General features: G+C 39.6%; 1 pseudogene; it reads right to left on the bottom strand.

Annotated features, from left to right (window-relative positions):
* Window positions 1–2,612: 2,612 nt before the first annotated feature.
* On the bottom strand, window positions 2,613–3,435 carry LOC102420097 (annotated as a pseudogene).
* Window positions 3,436–7,143: the final 3,708 nt, after the last annotated feature.

The following is a 7,143-nucleotide window of genomic DNA, read 5'->3' as shown; positions in this document are numbered from 1 at the left end:
AGCCATTGCTATACCCACTAGGTGAGGGTATAAGCCTCTAGCTTCTTGGCTTGCCTTTCCCTCAATTGAACCTCTTTCCTACAAGGGAGCCAAGGCAAGGACAATTGATGTTCCAGTAGCTTCATCCTGCCATCACTGTGGTAGTATTTCTACACCAAGAAGTAGGAATAGGAGGAAGAATGAGTCCCAATCTCTCTGCAACAGTCACCTTCAACTTAGCCTCTGCAATGCAGAACTAGTAAGGATGAGTAATTCTGGCTGCCTGACACCTTATCCCTTGTCTGAGAGCTGAGGGGAAAGGAAGCCAGAACATAAGACTGGATATGCAAGAATTCATTGTCTTGGGGACACATTCTTGGAATATAAGATTTAATGCATCGTCTAGGACCTCAGAGTATTGGAAAAGCTCACTGTCTAAAGAAACTAACTAAAAGAAGGGAGACTCTTAGAAACTTAGAGAGAGCCCACACTGAGAACAATATAAATACTTGAGTTTGTGGAATAAAAAAATAAAAGGTAACAGTCTGGGCATGCTGGACTGGTTAAATGAGGTAAAGTCAGAAGACACACAGGAGGATTACATTTAATAGGAAAGCCCAAAGGAAACATTCACCAAGGCATTAGGAATGTTCAGTGGTAGCTGTCACTCATTAACACCTATGTTGATGATGGAACCCAAAAGTAATTAAAATCATGTGGAAGCACTTAACTATTAGAAACCAAGAGGATGCAATTACCCCAACAAGAGAAACAGATAGGCAACCAAAAGTCCACTATCCACAGGGGTTGTAAAGATGGTCAGTAGAACATGGCCTTGTAAAGATTTAAATCTCATCTAAATGTATTTGAACAATGGGATTGAAGAGAATAAAGAAGAATGATGCTCTGGCCAGTTTGGTTCAGTTGGTTGAGCATTGCCCCATGCACTGAAAGGTCACCAATTTGATTCCAGGTCAGGGCACATACCCAGGGTTCAGGTTTGATCCCAGGTCAAAGTGGGTGCGGGAGGCAATCGATTGATGTCTCTCTCTCTCTCTCTCTCTCTCCATCTTTCTCTAAAATCAATAAAAACATTTTTTTAAAAAAAGAAAATGCAAAAAGTAAATAACGGTTGCATAAGATTCCTACACTTGTTGGAAAAGGGATGAATTTTTTGAGAGGTGAGAGAACATAGGCCTTCTGGAAGTGACCAGCAGGCAGGAAAGTAAGCAGTGGCCCACACTCAGTTGAGAGCAGTGAAGAGGAGCATGAGACAAGGCTGTCAGATGGGTCACTCAGTAGTAAGAGATAATTAGAAAAGAAAACTGGATGGTAAAAAAGATAGGTAAAACTGATGAGCAGAACAAAAATAAACTTGTTTCTGCATAGCCTTCAGGTTGAAGGTAAGAAAGGTGGGGTCAAAAAGAAAGCCTAGGCCCTGCAAATGAAGCCCTTCTTGCCTCAGCACATAGTTATCCTGGGTCTCTAGAATCACAATGAAACTGGAAATGTGGATGGAGGGTTTACAAATACAGAATTCGAGCCTCACAACTAATACTAGTCTTAGTGATATAATCATAGATCCTGTCAACCACAAATTTTCCTTACTCTTCCCTTGCCTCCCATTCAAACTAAAGCTATCCATCTTATGGCCTTACATTTTATTTCTTTTTTTTATAATTTTTTTATTGCTTAAATTATTACAAAGAGTATTACATATGTCTCCTTTTTTTCCCCCCCGCCCTTGACAATCCCCTGGCCTCCCCTACCCCCCAGTGTCTTATGTCCATTGGTTATGCTTATATGCATGCATACAAGTCCTTTGGTTGATCTCTTACCCCCGCCCCCTCCAGCACCCCCCACCCTCCCCGGCCTTCCTGCTGTAGTTTAACAGTCTGTTCGAGGCAACTCTGCCTCTGTATCTATTATTGTTCAAAAGTTTATAATGGTCTCTATTATCCATGAATGAGTGAGATCACGTGGCATTTTTCCTTCATTGACTGACTTATTTCACTTAGCATAATGCTCTCCAGTTCCATCCATGCTATTGCAAATGGTAAGATTTCCTTCTTTTTTACAGCAGCATAGTATTCCATCGTGTAGATGTACCACAGTTTTCTAATCCATTCATCTACTGATGGGCACTTAGGCTGTTTCCAGATTACATTTTATTTCTGAGGCTCTACTTCAATCATCTGAATTTCTTCTGGAGCTACTTAGAAGTTGTAAGTCCTTCTCTAACCACCAAATGGTAGTAAAGAACCTTATGAGATTAATTCTGATGGATGTTTTCAACTTCACTGTTGACACTTGAGGTCAGATCATTCTTTTTTTTGTGTGGGAGACTGTCCTATGCATAATAGGAAAGGGTCATCCATATTTTATCCCATTAGATGAAACAATTTTATTTCACCATTGTCTTAAAATCACAAAGACATTATGTTCTTTGTATAAAAAAAATAAGTACATGTAACTATATTTTCTAGAAAATGATTATATAGACCCTCTCAAAGAAAAAATGCTTCCTATTACATGGTTTCACGTTTGGTCTGATTCCTAAAACATACCATTACACAACTGCATCTTTTGGTTCAAAGTATAGATTATTATCATTAGTACATGTTCCTGTTTTCTTATACATTTGATAATACACATATAGAATGGAGGATTATCACGTAATGCTCTATTGGTTCATCAGCCTTTTCTGCAGGTTCATCAGCAGGTTGAGCAGGCTGTGCCTTTCTCTGTGGCCTTTCTTCAGTGTCTTCCAGGAATGGAGACACATTATCATCATCATCATTATAAATCATAAACTCCAAGTCTTTACCAACAATTCCAATGAAAACATTCTTCATAGTTAGGTCCTGTTCTGTAGGAAGTGTCTCTCTTAAAGCACACTGACCATGCTTAACCAGTTCATTCAAATTGCATTCCCTAAACTCAGACATATGTCTGTCCAAGTAAGTATGCGCTGATTGAAAATGAGCTCCAATGGACACAGATCTGCTGTCAAAATAGTTAGCAGATACACAGGTGTGGAAAACAAGAGGGCCCATATCATCATAACCAGGAATAAGCAGCCCAACAGCATAATCTTTGTGTTGGTATCTAGGTCTTGCTTCCAATTATAGATACAAGAGGAGACACAGGAAGAGGTCTGTCAAATACAAATCTGGAATCCAAACACTCCTGGAGCATAAAATTACATGACAGTCTAGCACCAGCAGTAAGTCCCACAATTGAGATACCAATATGTCAACATGGAGAATTTTTTTCAGGTGAGCTGCAAGTTCTGAGTGTGCTTTCTTCAGTGTAACCAACACTGCATGGGGTTTCTTATTTCAGACCAACTGTGGCTAAACCTTTATTGACAGCTTCCACTGCATATTCAGTTTGTTGAATCCTGCCCTGAGGGCTCCAAACACTGATATCTTTGTCACACTGGTTGTAAACCATGGTTCCAACATGGGCGTGGCTGTGCATGAGCCATATGAGGCCCAAAAAATCATTTGGTCTGGCCCTGCCTAAGGCATTAGGGGTCAGTTAATTAAATGTTTGACCAAATATGGCAGGCTAATTTTTAACTTGATAATTTTGTATGGCCAGCAAATGATTTTATAGATAGCCCAATGGCCCATGGCAGTAAAAAGGTTCCCTACCTCTGCACTAGGCATAGAGTCTTTATAAAATATTTGCCATGTGTTGGACCCTTGGCTAAATACTAGGGGTACAGAGATGAGAAGAAATAACCTCCTGCAAAAAGGAGCTCACTATCTAATGCACCGCTACTGATGCTCCTCACTACCTTTGGTTGCTGCGGTCTCTACCACCCAGGAAACCCTCCTCCCCCTTTCATCTACCTAACTGTGCACAAACATAGCATCTCCTGGTGGCTCCTCTGACCATGGACACACACAGTTCATTACTTTGTGAACCAAGGTGAACTACGTTTCCATAATCTACTGAATTTACCTCCTGGTGTTCCACTTCCCTACAGTGGGTAGGTTCCCAAACATCCATCCCAGACTACTCTAAGCAGTCATAGTATTTCCTTCCCCTTGCTATTGATGGTTCAGTGATGGACAGGCCTAAATTAATTCACATATAACTGAAACAGAAGCACAACAGACATTTACAGATATGCACACTGATATTTCCACTCTTCTCTAGTTCTCTTTTTAAAAACACTGAACCCAATTCACTAAATTGATGTTACTGCTTACTAATGGATTACAATAACCTTTTACAATAACACTCATCTCAACCAGCATTAATTATAGGGGCTCATCATTGCCTTTTTGGGATAAAGTCCATCCTTTATCATGACACAAAGGCCTTCTATGGATGGGTCTCAGTTACCTCTCAGCCTAAACTCCTACCATCATCTGCTTCTAACTTCATAGGAAACTATGTGTTATTTTCTGACCATATCATACCTTTGTGCATGATTTTGCCTCTACTATAATGCTTTGTCTGTTTTAATTTACCTCCTACTTGTCCAAACCTCTGCTCAGAAGTCACCTTTTTGAGGCATTCTCCACACTCCATTTCACTCTTCAAATGTAGTGAGGCCCCTTCCTGTGTGCAGTTATGGTCCTCAGGGCATACACCTACCAAAGCTTTCATCATACTGCATCACCAATGCCTGTCTGCTTGACTGATATCCTTCACTCAACTGAGCTCCAGAAGCCGGAAACTGGGACTCAATCTTCTGGATGCCTATTCCTACTAAAGGACCTGATTCAAAATTGCTGCTCAATAGAAGTTTATTAAATGATGGAGAGAAAGCTACATGTTGTCCTTGACATACTGAGCCCTCAGGCTGAGCTTTTACAAAACAATAAACATGGTGCTGTGTGCAGGGACAGTGCTCAGCTACACTGCTGAGTAGTCCAAGGCTGAAGAAATGGGCTTCTTCCTCTCCAGGGAATTAAGTGCTGGTAATGACTGTCAAGGATGTAAGCAAGTATCTAATTCATTTCCCACACATTTCATATTCCTGTTTTCTGAAATCTCTCTTACCAACCTACAGGCAGAAAATACCTATACATTTTCTAAGACTTTAGCCAAAAGCTAAAATGATGCATCTTTTGTGAAATAATCACTGAATTCCCCAAGCAAATCTAGCCACTTCTTCAGTGGTCCAGTTTCATACTCTACGTTCTTTATTTTGGCAAAGGCACAATTACATTGCCCTGCACTCTTAACTAGACAGTGAACTCCTTGAGGTTAGGCGATATATCCAGTTCACTCTCGTGACACCCAGTAGAGAACATGGGACAAAATAGAATTCAAGAAATATCTATCAACTGAGTTAACACATTGTATAAAACTATTCAGCTAGCTTGGTATTTAAAGCTCACTAAATCCTCCCTTCTCCAGATTCCTTTCACTAATGGATGGTGTCTACCCTGAAGGCTTTCCTCTCTGTGCCCTTAAATACATGGGCATATTGTAATTTATGTCTCTGACTCTGGGGCATGAATTTGGTAGTTGTACTTGGGATTCTCTAATAATAGAAATGTTCTGTGTGCCTATATTTTGAGGAAAGGAGTTTAAACTCTTCTTACACTTTGAATTGTGTATCACAATATAAAAATAGTATTTCCAGTCCTTAAAACTTAAATATTGTACATTGTGCAAACACACACACACACACACACACACAAAGTCTGTCAAGACTGATGCTCTAGGAGGTGAGTCTTGCTTACACTGTGGCTTCACAGACACCTTGGCAGATCACCATGTGCCCAGCATGGGAAGCACAGGATTAAATCTTTACAGCTGTTCTCTCCAAGGCAAAGAATATACAAAAGCTGTTTCTAGGGTTGTCATGTAAAACTTAATATCATTTTCCTGATATAATTTCTAATTGCTTTTTAAAAATTTTCTCAGATACTTTCCTACAGTTATCCTTTTATACCACAGGATAAAAGACACATAAACTAGATCAATTTTGTAAGTGCTGAGTTTGAGATGCTGGAGTTTGCAAAAAAGTTCTTCACTGGGAGAACAGATTTGGGAGTTGTCAGAAACTAAAGTTAAGGAAATGAATGGGGTGACTCAGAGTGTATATGTGGAGGGAAAGGAGGGTGAGATGCGATGTTAGGGGACAGACAGGCTATAGAATCTGTGAAGGTGACTGAGAAAATAACTTCCAAGAGGAAAGAGAACCTGGCACTCAAAAATAATCAAATACATTCAGCATTAAGTATATTCCTTCTCCATTCAAAGCACTGTGCTAGTATAGAGAATACAGGGATGACTCTTCAAGGACCCAAAAGGCCAATTGGAGGGACAGATTATAAACAAATGACCGCAGCACAGTAGACAGGTAGTAAGAAAGTGGTGCACACAAGGCTTAGTGGAGGACCAAGAAGGGAGGAGGTCAATGAAGAACTTTGGAGGAAACGGCTGAATCTTGAGGAAAGGAGGTATTCATCAAGCATGGGGGCGAGAAGTCAGCTGGCAGGGCATTCCAGGCACCAAGAGCTGCAGGTATAAGTGCACTGGATTATGAAGCAGTATGTAGTGGTTGAGAAATTCCAAGTAAGAAATTTGGTGCAGCTGGGATTTAGTATTTGAGGAAGAAATGGAACAAATCAAGTAGGAAAGCCAAGAAAGATCTGGTTACAAAAGGTGTGGGAAAATTTAGAAGAAAAGATTCTTAAATCTGTTAAAAATCTCCAAAATATCCTGGCTCACATAGCAGGAATTTTTATTAGGATAGAGATTTGTTACATGTCAAATTATTTTTTTTCTTTATATGTCATATTAAATGCTTAATCTTTAAAGCTAAATCATTATATAAAAGCTAAAGCTATTCTGTAAAACTTAACCAAGGTCATTATCAAAACAAAGAAAATTCAGTAATTTTGACAGAAGCAAAAATAGCCCATAAAGTTTCCTATTGTGGGGTGGGAAGCTGTCCATATATGTATTTTATTGAATTGTTTTGTACATGTTGTTTAAAGTGTTGTTTTTTTGTAATTTAAAAGCTGGTGAACCTTCTTTGTTAATAAGGGACATTAGAGTTTTGGGTTAGGAAGGGAAGGGAAGGACTGTCCATACTGCTGAGTGTGAATCTGTGCTCCCTCTTTATCATCTGTGTGTGTTTGGACACTAAATTGAACTTGGTGCCTACATCTGTTCATCTTAAAAGTG

This window comes from Myotis lucifugus, unplaced genomic scaffold, assembly GCF_000147115.1.
Source record: "Myotis lucifugus unplaced genomic scaffold, Myoluc2.0 scaffold_656, whole genome shotgun sequence".
In the NCBI taxonomy this organism is placed as follows: Eukaryota; Metazoa; Chordata; class Mammalia; order Chiroptera; family Vespertilionidae; genus Myotis; species Myotis lucifugus.
Note: the sequence above shows the minus strand (reverse complement) of the source record. Positions and strands in the feature narration are given on the sequence as shown.